The following is a 12,335-nucleotide window of genomic DNA, read 5'->3' as shown; positions in this document are numbered from 1 at the left end:
CATATAAGCCTTTAAAAGGAACACTTTTGATTTTTCACGTTCATCTCCCATAGACTTTAACGATTTTCCCATGTTCGCACAAATTTCTTGTCTGGTGCGAACCGAACCAGGGGGTGTTCGGCTCACCCCTATTAAAGAGCATTAAAATCCAATATAAAAATGTAATGTATCGCAGCTTAACAATGCTTTAATGATAGACCTGCATTAGTGTCTTTTCTCAGTTTCCCCCCTTTTTTTTACTCGGCAATCCTGCAAATACCATTGTTCCTATATTCAAAGTCCGAGAATAGCTCCCAGGGCCCTGGGAATACTCAAAGCATGTCCCTGTTTGATGCCCCTATACACATACAGGCTTTAAAAGAAGCTCAATGGTAACATCAACAAGACAGCATTACCTAAAGGACTTGTAACTGCAATTCATCATGATAGCAGGGACTGGTTGCATGCAGTGTTAGTCTTAGAACTAAAATGGAATTTTATTTTTAGTCCCATTTTAGTCTACTGCAATTGTTTTAGTTTTAGTCGTATTTAGTCGACTAAATTTCCAGTACATTTTAGTCGACTAAAATCTCCAGTACATTTCAGTAATTGCAATTTAGTTGTAGTCATAGTCTTTTGACTAAAATGGCATTTTAGTTTTAGTCTCATTTTAGTCTTTTGGCTAAAATGGCTTTTAGTTTTAGTCATATTTTAGTCATCTCAATTGTTTTAGTTTCAGTCGTATTTTAGTCAACTAAAATAGTATTCATTTACTCGACTAAAATGTTTTAGTCCTTTTAGTCGACTAAATTAACACTGGTTGCATGACTATTTCTAAGCCGTATGGGAATATCCTAATATCTAGTAGTGTGGAGCGGTCAGTTTTCTGGAAATAAGAACTGTAATAATATAGACAATTAGGATCAGAAGAGGGCAGTCAAGTTCAGGGAAATACAGATAGTGTTGGCCATGTATACATAGAAATGAACACCCAATGTCACTTAAAAGCTGACTTGGCAAGAATTTCCACCTGTTCGCCTGAAAGGATAGGATGTCTGAAAAGAAATATCATCTTCATATATCATACACCTTGTATTACTAGATGTGCTTGATGTTTCACATGTGTGTGTGTACAGTATATCTTTAATACACACATGCTAGTTATAGTAATAGTCTTTTACATCTATATAAAGTGCTGCACAAACAGTTGGCGCTATATAAATCCTCTATAATAATTAATAATAATAATTTGTGGATTCTGAAATTCTTCCAGAATTATTATTTTTATTGTTATTTTAATTATATTGTATTGTATTTATATGGCACCATTATTAACTAAAGTCTTTAGAAAAGAAACCCAGGCACTAGTTAAAATTAAAAATGTAAAAAATTTCCATATAGCAAAGCATATGGAAAAACTACAACTCCCTCTGGGAAAGAAATGCTTTTTTTTATGTGCCCTCATTCCTCTACTTGTAGGTGTGTAGCTACGATGGGTATGCCTTGTCCCAACCTGGTGACACCCAACACCCAGTAAATACACAAAATGATGACAGTGCAAGAGGCATGGCCCAGTTTTATTTTGTCAGCTAAAATTTGGAAAGGGCTAATCAATTAAATTGCTTGTATGGGTAATACAATTCAAAGATTTAAAGGGTAGTGCTGGCAAGCCAGCTAACTAAATAGCAATGCTTCTTTCAGACTTTTCAGAGGGTGGTATATCAGCGTCCGACAGGCGTTCAGGAGGTGAATTTTTTTCTTATTCCTATCTTCTAATTGTTAATCACCACAACTTGGTTTGTAGTTGTGTGGCGGCCCCAATTAACTCAATACGCAAGTCTGACAGGTGGTGCCGCCTGTCAAACAGCATCTCAGCTGCATATTTTTACTGCCCCTGACTGAAAGAGCCCTAATAATGCTGACTAGTGCTGACAACTTGGAAAGTACAGCCCACAATCAGATCCTTTTAACTCCCAGATGTGTGCACACCTAAGTTTCAACACTCCACCAGCTGGTGAATACAAATGCAATGCAGTCAAATGCTGGAAAGTCCATTGATAACAGTGGCGTCACTAGGGTTGGTGTCACCTGGTGCGGTAAAACATGGTGTCACCCCCCTCAATAATTTTTTTTTCCCATATAACACTGCATGCAATGGCAATAGTAGTGCTGATAACAACTATCAAGCAACTAGCAAATTTGAATAACAATATCATATGACAATAATAGAACTCAAAGTTTAAAATTTTGGGCTTTGAGCAGGCTAGTAATTTATTTTAATATTCATTTCTCCCCCCCCCCCCCCCCTAGCTAGCCTGCCATAGCACTCTGTCCTATTGTGAGTGACAGTAGGGTAGGGCAGTTGGGCACTGAGCTGGTAGTGCATTGGCATGGCTCTCCCCCCAGGCTTGTAGGGCCACACACCCAGGGGAAACTGTCACAGAGGACACGACTTCCAACCAAAAGACCAACTCCAACAATGGATCTCAATGGGATAGGTAATAGACAGAGCCACATGGATAGTTGCTACAATAGGACAAATTTATGAAAAGGAATAAAAAGTAGGCACATAGTGTCATCCCATTTAAATCAGAAGTAATTTATTCAATAAAAAAGGAGGAAATACACTCGCATTTTAGTAGATAAAAAATCTATTTGGACTAAAACAGCGACTTCAGCAGAGCGTGCTGGCGCGTTTCGTCTTAAAAGACATAATCTGGGGTGCAGGGCGCTGGGCAGGTTATCTTTGCTGGCAGTGCATGGTCACAGTGCGCACCCCCTGTAAATGATGCAGTCGGTGCCGGCACCATAGCAATGCTACTGATTGACAGATTCTCTTGATTGCTTGATTTTGTTTGCCAAGTAAGAATGTAATATTCTAATGACTAGTGACGAGAGAACTGAGCAAAGCACAGTTTGCTGGACTATTGCCAAACAATTGAAAAAATCTGCAAACCCTGAACATAGCACTAGAACCCCATTTGAGTCTTCAGGAATCTTATTTTTTCTGGACCTTTTTGTTTCAAATAGTTTTATTGGAAGTCAAGTAAATCACACGGAATAAGCAGAACAGTTTACAGTGGTAACAGTAACAGATAATAATCAAATGAGCTGTTACCTAAGTTTGCAGAAGTAGATACTCCAGAAAAATCTAAAGCAAGCTCATGGACCCTTCACATAAGTAGTATAGCGGACATATAACATCCGAGGAGGGGGTCGAATAAAAGCAAACTGACGGTTTCCAAAGGAGGAAAAACATTTAACAAACATTGTTGCAATGGTAACTATTACCAGGGGTAATGGCAGAGAGAAGAGTTCCGCTGGATAAATTTTACACATATAAGAAAAAGAAAGAGGGGAAAAGAAAGTAGGAAACAAGGAGAGGGGTGAGGAGGAAAAGAGGAGTAGGGACACAAAAAGGGAAAAGAAGCGATACCAGATGGCAAGACAGAAGAGGTAAGAAAAAAAAGAAAAAAGAAAGGGGGGTATGGTCGGAAGGCCCGCGAGAACCACGAACCACAAACTGACGCCCGTTCCGGGCTAAGGGGCCATTAAACGAGTATCAAAATCTTTCGGTAGAAAGTGGTCCACCCAAGGTTGCCATATTCTATTAAATAACGGGATTCTATCCAGAACAACTGCCTCTATTTTAGCATGAATCATTGCCTGTGTGACTCTATGTTTAGTTTCAGTTATGTTCAGGGATGGTGTCCTCCAGGCTCTCGCAATCGTTTGCTTAGCTGCAGTTGTTACTTGAAGAAAAAGTCGATTTTGGGCTTTATTAAGATCTTGAGGAAGACAATTCAGTAAGGCCATTGCTGGGTCAGGAACTACGGGGTGTTGCAACAATTTAGTTAGCAGGTGGAAGACTGAGGACCAGAAATTTGCCACGATGGGACAGGTCCACCAAATGTGGAGGTGGGTGCCCCGATCTTTACAACCTCTAAAACAATCGGGTGAATAATTAGGTACAAATTTGGAAATTCTAGAGGGGACCAGATTTTCTGGACCTTTTTAAGACCAATTTGCAAGCTTTTGGGAAAAAGCTTAAAAGGCAACATTAAAAAATACATAGTTCTTTTGAGTAATATGCATGGGAGATGCCCTAAACCTGCACATGAACTGGCACACCTGCACGTGTACTAAACAAAGCGTGACCTTTAGAAAGAAATTTTTTTTTTAGCTAAATGGCATTTCACACCCCCTTCATTCTCTTTGTAAACAATACCCAGAGGTGGGGTCTCAATATACATACCAGACCCCATGACTAACCCCCGGGGGCAGAGCAAAATGCATTGGAAGCGTGGCCTGTCAGGAGCCAAGGCTGAGGTTGTCTCACTCACTACTACTATAGGACTCCCTGGACGTGCAGCACTAGGGATCTTTTCCTCCTTCCCTTCAATACATACCAGACCCTTGTCCTTGATGAGCGTCTGATAGGAATTAAGAGGGAACCCCATGCAAAAAAAAAGAAAAATTAATACAAGGCCCTTAAACAGGCATGTAGCTTGGCTTGCCAGAAAAGGGTGGGGGAGGGGCAGTGAACATGAAGTCCCTCCCCTCTTAATCCATACTAGGTCACATACCTCAGCATCAATGTTTCAAAATTTAAAGACACAAAAAGTCCCATTATGTAAATCCATCGTCAGTCCCATCATCCAGTAATGCATATCCACGTCAACGTCAACTAACGACACCTGTTGACTGACTATGGCTGACCAAATATTATCATGTCTATACATTATTTGGTCAATAACATTAACCAGGAGGCCCCAATTGTTTGTTTACTTTTATTAGCAAGGACCAGGAGATGTAATTTGCAGGCGAGTGGATAGCAGGAGCGGATTGTGTCCGCAAACGGCAGGCATCATTTATTATGGATGACATGGATCTCCATTGCTACAGGACAGGATTAAGATTGTTTTTACATTGTGGGACTTTTGAAGATTTTTTTCATTTTTTATTAAAGGACCTGCCAAAAAGTGTTTATTTACTGTTTAAATTTTAGTAGGGGTAATATGTACCCTGTGCTCATTCACACAGGGGTGATCGGTATCTGGGAGCCCCTATATTGTTAGAGGGGGCTTCAAGATTCTGATAAGCCACCAGTCCAGACCCTCCTCATCAACTTGGGGAAAAGGTGCTTTGCCAGGGAATCCCCCTTGACAATGTACCCCCCCCTCCCAAAAAAATAAATAATGAGGGCATGTGGCATGGCATGGTTTGGGAGATGAGGGCACATACAAAACCTTCCAATCCATGGCTGACAGCTGAATGGGCCGGCAGGAATCAGTCATAGTTGTTGGATACCTACAGCTGCCTGTTTTCTAGCGACCAGCCTGATAGAAAATTAAAATATCTATATAATTGTGCCTTCAATTGTTTCGATTTTCTAACAACAAAAAAAAACAGCATGTTGTATCAGGCACTTTTGATTGCGGCACAAAAATCGCGTGTCCTAGCTGCCACACTAATGATGTGTAAAAGCAAAATGATTTGACGATCAACACAAATTTCGTTCATTTTTCACCTATGGCCTGCCTAAATTAATGTATCACTGATACTCTGTCAAACATCAATTTAGTTCACCTGTTTGCCAAACTCCCAAACAAGCATAACTTGGCCCAAACCGGCAGCTCATGCCTAGTTAGCTTAGCAGTTTTGTGAATGATCTGGAACAACATTTCTGGGGTAACAGGCCTGTGGCGACTTTCCTCCAGATTTCTCCAGATGAGCAGGTCCTACCTGGTCTTTCTGAACATAGTGAAGGCACATTATAGCTATCTAATGTGGCTCATGTCTCCTACTTTCCAGAATCCCTGCAGGAACCTTCCGTCTCCTGATGTCAAATTAAAGAAACTTTACTGGCAGAACCAAATACATTTTAACATTGCCAAAGCATTATTATGGGTTGGATGGGGGTAATGGTGAAAGGAATATCTCCTAGGAGGTATTAGAGGTAAATGATAATATCACTAAATTGAGGGTGAGTCCAGAAATTTTATCAGGTTCAGGAATAATATAAAGGAGGATAGGGGGCGAGTAGAGGATTTATAGATCTTAATTTTTTTATTGTCCCTCTCAACCTGGATTCTCTCCTCCCAGTAGAATGTAGAGTTTCCCCTTATCTTCTATGGAGGTGAAGCCTGGGAAGAGTCTCTGGAAGTAAATGTCTCTGCTGTGTACTTGGGGCATCATAGGAGGAAGTGAATCCTTCAGTAACCTTTTACCACATTGTTGGCACAGTCTACTCTCCTTGGACTTGCAGATCTGGTTGTGCCACTCTGATTAAATATCCAGGCTGGGGTCTGCACAGGCCCAGCATCTGTTGTCATTGGGGTCTTCTAGCATCTCCAGGTATGAGGCAAGTTTGTAGTCTGTCCAGTAAGTAGTTTGTTTCTGGGAATGTTTTAGTTTCTCAATTCGTTGACAGGGAAAATTGAGTACTGTCCGTGATCCTTTTTTTTTTATTTGCACTAACATATCACCTCAATTCTTTGACATATTTTTCTTTGGAATTGTTCATGTTGTCCTTTATTTGAGACTTTGTTGGGCCACATTGTTGTAAGTTTTGGATGTACAAGGTATTGGTGAGTTGTTACAGGTCACATGGGTTGCCCTGACCTTGTTGGGTGCTGTTTGGTATGTGCTCCAAGTGTCATAGTGCTCTCTTATGTCATACAGTAAAGGAAATCTGTCCAGCTCAGCCCGACAAGCATTGTTGGAGGTGTTCTGCGGGACTTGGAGGAAGTGCTTGCCAAATTCCAGATGGAATGTTTCTGTTGGGTTGGAGTAGGTAAAATTTCCCTATACCTCTCTGCCATAAAGCAGAATTGGAGTGGTGACGTTATCCACTTGAAGACCAAGCCTTTTCTGACACATTTTGCTTACAAGTTTAAATCAGTATTTTTTGCTAGAAAATTATTTATAACCCCCAATCATGTTATGCATATATATAAATATATCTATCTATCTATCTATCTATCTATCTATATATATATATATATATATATATATATATATATATATATATATATATATATATATAGCACTATAGCACTAACCCCCGAAGGAGCTGCTGGTTATTTCTGGGCTTACCGTTACCTTCCGCTCTCCTTGTTGCATGTCTAGGGGATGTCCCGTGGTAGATGGCCCAGTAACTTGAGACTGACAATAGATCCACTTGAATGGATTTTATTTGCTTTAAACTCGAACCATTGAACAGTCTTTCAACTAGGGATCAGAGGGTTGGGAAGGAGGTTCAGGTACTCTCAATGTCAAAGTCTATAAACGTTAAGGAACTTGCTTACTTTGACTGCATCCAGAGAATAGCCTGGATGAACACTCAGGTTGGACAGTCCCTCTCTCACAAGGCCTAGCAGCCAACAAGGTGCTTACTCAGGAACAAAGTCTTTGTCACAGACGTTGTTGCAGAACACGTAGGGAAACTAGACTGTAGAACACTTGTAGGATACCTGGATCTTTCAGTCAGCTTGGCGATATCCACAAGTCCGGATTCTCTCGGTTACTTCAGCCCTTCCAGGCTCTTGTTAAGAAAACCAAACTCACACGTGGTGTTCTTCTAAAGAGTCCTCCCCTGGAATGCTTGAAGTACACTGGGTCTCTCCCGACCTGGAGATGGCACCCAACCACCTCAGAATCCTCCTTTAGTTTCCCTGCCTCGGGCTAGCCAGCCCCAAGGCATTAAAGTCGGATGGATCTGCACCCCAAGCCATAGCCTTCCTGGGGGCTGGTCGGGAGGACCGGGGCCAAGTAGTCAGCACATCATACTGGACCGGAACCCCGAACCACGTGACGTCCGTATCTTAAATACCCACTCCCAGAGGGCACAGCGAGAGGGCCACTCCCACTGACCTGGCTCCGAAAGAGAGTAACATAAGCGCCTGACCAGACCATAGTTCCACACCCGCCACAAGAGACAGTGCCCCCTGGCAGCCCAGTCAGACTGACACAGAAGTCCAATTTAGGCAAATAGACCCAAACCCAACTGTAGTTTGGGTAAAGTTTAACTTTGAAAAACCTATAGCGTGTGCTACATTACATGCTACATGCTGCTTTTACTTCTGCGTGTGAGCCTGGAGGGATGGGGGCAGTTTATTTATTTTTTTCTTATTTTTGTTTTTTTGTTTTTTACACTGTCCTTTTTTTTTAATCACTTTTATTCCTAGTACAAGGAATTTAAACATCTCTGTAAGGGATAAGGGTGAAAGGTCCTCTTTATGGAGAGGTCTGGGGTCAAAATCGCTCCTTTACATTTAAAAGCAAAAGATCAAACAAAAAACAACATTTTGTTTACTTGAACCCCAGACCAGCTGTTACGTATTAGAGGGAGACCTCTCGTACAGCCTGACGAGTAGAGGGAGACCTCTCGTACAGCCCCGTCACAAGGACCACTGGAGTTGCAACAGTGGCCACGAGAGCACGGTGAGCTAAGAGCGCCTGCAAAGTCCTCCGTTGGTAGCAGTAGTGGCAGCTTATGAGTAGCAGGACCAGTCTGGATTGATGAGCAGCAGAAGGTAGCAGGAACAGCGGATGCAGGTAAGCTGTAGATGCAGGACAGCAGTACTGGAGCTACACAGGCTGGAAGCAGAAAGACTGGAGCAGAGTCAGACAAGCCAGGTCATACACGGAGGATCACTCTATCATAAACAGCAGGCAGAGAATAGTCAGAGTTCAAGCTGGGTTTGGCAACAGGAAATCAGGCAGACAGGCAGGAATAATCAGGGTCAAGGCAAGCCAAAGGTCAGGACTGGAGACAGCAGTGTGGTCAGAAAGCCGGGTCAAATACTGGATCAGATACAGGCACAGCATCAGCACACAGGGTAAAGCTGCAGATCAGACAGCAGCTACACTAGTGCAGCTGCTGTCTTTATATAGGCCATTTGGTGCCAGCATTAATGGCTAACGTGTGCGCGTAATTTCACACATGCGTATATGTGTTCGCCTGTTAGCTCTAATGTGCGTTCGCCTGTTAGCGCTAATGTTCCCATGCATGCGAATAGACTTTAACCTATGCCCGGCAAGACAGACACCTGCTAATGCACATCTGTGCATGTGTCCCTGACACCAGCCCTTCAAGGCCATAGAGGCTATCAGAGACAATCTGGTCTCTGTTTGCCTCTGTGACCAGCCAGCCGCACTGTTGGATTATTTCTTGGGCACGCCAGTAAAAATGGTAAGCCAGAGAAACACCGGTGAGCGGTGTTTCTCGGACTCCCACTGCTTCTGAAAGCGATCCAGCAACTAATAAACTGCTTGGACCTCTTTCACAAGAAAGGCAGCTGCCAGCTGGAAAAAAATACCAGAGTTAGCTTCAGCCATAACCCTGGTAAACCACTAACCGCAACATATATATATATATATATATATATATATATATATATATATATATATATATACGTATTGCGGTTGGCTATCAAAGATGGGCGGTGGGCGTGGGCATAGCGGCGCACGTTTGGGGAATGCACGCTCCTTCTTCAGGCCTCCAGGGTGGGCATTTTGGCTGTGGTTGAGTAGGAGGTGATTCTGATTATAGCAGGAACCTTACTTCAGTGTGATGCAGAGTTAAGCTGGTCATACATGGATCAAAATTCGGCTGATTCAGCATGGGCCATCTGAATTTTGATCTATACGTGGGCTAGCTGGTTGTACACAAATCGGCAAAATACAATAGCTCAGTAGAGTAGAATACAATAGCTCAGGGGAAGTGATTCCCCCCTTAACATTGAATGTGTGGATTGGGGAATCAGTTAAATTTTTTTTTCCGTTCAACCCACTGGCATGTATGGACTCTCTTAGTCCTGGTGCTGAGGAGGATTCTAGAGCCGTAACCAGTTCATCGATGTCTATGTTACAGAAAGTTGGAGATAGGGTACAGATAGGATACAACTCTGTCTAATTCCATTGAAAAACAGGTTTCCTCTATATGGGACTTTATGCTGCTAGGCCGGGTAGCTAATGAAATGTAGAAGGAGTATAAAAAGTATAAATCTTGTAATGAAAATATTTAAAATATAGAGCACATACATAGTACACAAAACATCATGTGATGATCATCTGGAAACTGTTAAACAGTTAAATACAGTAAAAATGTACAGACAATGATCGCACAGGATCTGTTGAGCTAATGGTGAGCACAGCAGTGGTACCCGACGCGTTTTAAGATTTGCAAAAGTTGCTTTCTCTTCATCAGGGGTATATGAGATTTGTCGCAGAACATACAAAATGTCATACAAACTGTATAGCTGTTTAGGTTATCCTGTGTCCAGATTTAGAACATGCTGTGGCTTTCAGCCCAAATGGCCCCTGGCTCAATGAGATAAGTCAGAACACCATGTGTAATGTGGCAGATCGCATAGTAAACAAGAGGAAATGTTTCCTCACAGAGGACACCTTTATAACACCCTCTGAAGAGTAACCCAACTTATCAAGAGGGGGTGCCACAATATAGGTGAGGAAAACGGTGATTAAACAATCCAAGGAAATTGCCAGTATTGCCCAAACAGCAAATACACACCAGGAGGGACCAAACAATGGTCAGCTGAAAGACCTGATTGATGTAAGAGCAGCATACAAGCAAGTCCTTTCTAACATCTCCCCCGTCGACAGCACATGCTTGATAAATTGGGTTACTCTTCAGAGGGTGCTGTTGGGGTGTCCTCTGTGAGGAAACATTTCCCCTTGTTTGCTATGCGATCTGCCGCATTACACATGGTGTTCTAACTTATCTCATTGAGCCAGGGGCCGTTTGCGCTGAGAGCCATAGCATGTTCTATATCTGGACACAGGATAACCTAAACACCTATACAGTTTGTACGACGTTTTCTACGTTTTACGACAAATCTAATATACCCCTGATGAAGAGAAAGCAACTTTTGCAAATCTTGAAACGCGTTGGGTACCTCTGCTGTGCTCACCATTAGCTCAACAAATCCTGTGTGGTCATTGTCTGTACATTTTTACTATATTTACTTGTTTACCAGTTTCCAGAGGATCATCACATGATGTTTTGTGCTCTATACTTTAAATATTTTCATTAAAAGATTTATACTTTTTATACTCCTTCTACATTTCATTAGCTACCTGGCCTAGCAGCATAAAGTCCCATATAGAGGAAACCTGTTTTTCAATTGTCTAACTTCAGGGGTTTAGGGCAAAGTAGCACTTTTTTTGTGTCAAGTAGCACATTTTTTCAATTTCCTGTCTAATTCCATAGGCTTGCCAGAAATGCTCTGTTCTTTTTCCAATTCAACTCTATGCTGCAGTTTTCTTAGTGTAAGAGCTCTTGATGACATCATATGTTTTCACTTCTATTCCACTCTCCAGTAGTTTGGGGAACAAGCCTGGGTGCCACACTGAATCAAAGGCTTTCTTTAAGTCTACCAAACAGGCCAACGTTTTCCAAGTTTTGTATTGTGGACATGGTTCTTGACGAGACAGGGTGTAGATGTGATCTGTGGTTCAATGGTTTGGCATGAAGTCGGATTGAACATTATGCTGTGTTAGGAAGGGGAGGGTTCTTTTGTTTAGAAAATTGTTTCTCGACCTCAGTCCTCAAGTATCCCCAATGGGCCATGTTTTCAGGTTTTCCTTTACTTTGCACAGCTGCTTTAATCAATATCAATGACATGGTATTGATAAGAGTTATTTTATCTAAGGAAAGTTCCCAAAACATGGCACGTTGGGGGTACTTGAGGACAGAAGTTGAGAACCACTGGTTGAGAATACTTTAGGACAGTTTTCCCATTGTACTCCTGATATATATCTCTGGGGCTTTTTTCTCAAATAATAGGTGTAGGACCTCCTTCCTTCCAAGTCACCCCTTGACCCCGTCCCCTATCCACCTCCGAGCACCGTTCCTTGATTCCACCCCATACTCACCTCACAGTACCACCCTTTTTAGAGAATACAAAACCAAGTATCATTTTGTGGTATTTTGTATAGAATTTGTTAATGATAACAAGAAAGGCAGTAAAATAGATCTAGCAACAATAGACACCCCAGCAACAATAGATCCACCCCAGAAACAATGGACTCCCAACAGCCAGCATCAATAGACTCTCCAGGAACCAGCAACATTAGACTCCTCCCTCAAAAGTAGATCCTTCCCAACAATGCTTGGCTACCTGCAACATAAGACCCACCCCCCAGCATCAATAGAGCAACCACTCTCAACAATAGACCTCCCCAGTAACAGTAACCCCCCAGAAAAAAGCAACAATAGATCCCCCAGTAGCCAGAAACAAAGTCACCTCTCTTAACAGTAGATCCCTCCCAGCAACTATTGACCCTCAGCAATATAAGGCCCACCCCCAGCAACATCGGATACCCCACGA

The 12,335-nt window shown here is 42.1% G+C and overlaps 1 protein-coding gene across 2 annotated transcripts in view; it reads left to right on the top strand.

The window, feature by feature from the left end:
- Positions 1–12,335, top strand: part of SIM2 (SIM bHLH transcription factor 2) — a 208,165-nt gene that overhangs the window by 137,642 nt on the left and 58,188 nt on the right. The window lies entirely within an intron of this gene.

Source organism: Lithobates pipiens, unplaced genomic scaffold (assembly GCF_037356315.1).
Source record: "Lithobates pipiens isolate NorthernLeopardFrog02 unplaced genomic scaffold, aLitPip1_a1.2 Scaffold_16, whole genome shotgun sequence".
NCBI lineage: Eukaryota > Metazoa > Chordata > Amphibia > Anura > Ranidae > Lithobates > Lithobates pipiens.
This window is presented reverse-complemented; position numbering and strand designations above follow the sequence as displayed.